Here is a 637-nt window from a genome sequence, read left to right on the forward strand (position 1 = left end):
ACAACTTTAGTTAAGCTATAGAAATTCTCAGACGATGGTTCAGCAGAGCTGAAAATGCAAAAACATAGTCAATGGGATACAAGTAATAAAATAATAAATAAAATGTTTGTCTTCTTCATACCACTAGCACAGCACTCCCTGTCCCCACTCAACAATGCCCCTCTACAAGTTACAAACAAGTATTGCACTTTAAAATTACAGTACTTTATAGCAGATTGGTTGTAACTGTATCCTGGAATTTGTTTCACTGAGGTTTAGCTCCACTAGGCCAGTATAGAAGCGGACAGACTAAACAGTTAATTAGCGCCCCCAACATGTGTAGATAATGCCACAGTTGAATCCAATGTGTAATAGGGCTGTGCAAAGCTTTGGGTGCTGATTTGATTCAGAGGGGATTCAGCCCAATCCAGCCGCTGAATCTCCAAACCAAATCAAATCGGGAAACCAATAAAAAGCTCCGAATTGATCTGAAGCTCTCCAAATCAAGTTGGAAAAGATTCAGAGAGCTTTGTAGATTCAGGCAGTCCTCACTCACCACCGCAGGGAGCTGGACCCGGACTCCATGCCGGTAAGTAGGGGCCGGGGGGAGGCTGGAGGATGGGGGGGGGACCCCCACCAGGCCCCATGGCCTACCTGC

The sequence above is a fragment of the Crocodylus porosus genome, unplaced genomic scaffold (genome assembly GCF_001723895.1).
Source record: "Crocodylus porosus isolate Cpor-Errol unplaced genomic scaffold, CroPor_comp1, whole genome shotgun sequence".
NCBI classification, from domain to species: Eukaryota; Metazoa; Chordata; order Crocodylia; family Crocodylidae; genus Crocodylus; species Crocodylus porosus.